This window comes from Montipora foliosa, chromosome 1 (genome assembly GCF_036669935.1).
Source record: "Montipora foliosa isolate CH-2021 chromosome 1, ASM3666993v2, whole genome shotgun sequence".
NCBI lineage: Eukaryota > Metazoa > Cnidaria > Anthozoa > Scleractinia > Acroporidae > Montipora > Montipora foliosa.
The window spans coordinates 30,671,087-30,671,516 of record NC_090869.1 but is presented as its reverse complement, the minus strand read 5'-3'; positions in this window follow the sequence as shown (position 1 = coordinate 30,671,516).

Genomic DNA, 430 nt, shown 5'->3' with positions numbered 1-430 from the left:
TCTCCGAGATGTCAATAATTCCTTCAATTTTAATTCTATCTCTTGCCTTCCAGATGATAAAAGGAGCGATTCGTGCTGTAAGGGCTAGATATAATTACTCTTTTTCAGACCGAGCCAGTTTGAGACACGTGTGTGACACGTTTTCAATAGTTTTTTTGTTTCGCTTCTGGGAAACGAAACATAACTATTTTGACTTCAGGGTGAACTATTTCCACAGTGAGGTAGAGTGGCCAATCAAAGCAGAGTTCGTAATTGAAAATCTAAACATCTATAAGATGTAAAAATAAACTTATGAACATGTGAACATCATAATGCTGACAAACAAAAAGCGAAGGAAATGGGTCACAAATATGAAGTTTTGACTAACTGAATGATTTTGGGTTGGATTAAAGCGAAATATTGTTAAGAAATCCAAAGGTATCTCTCTTCG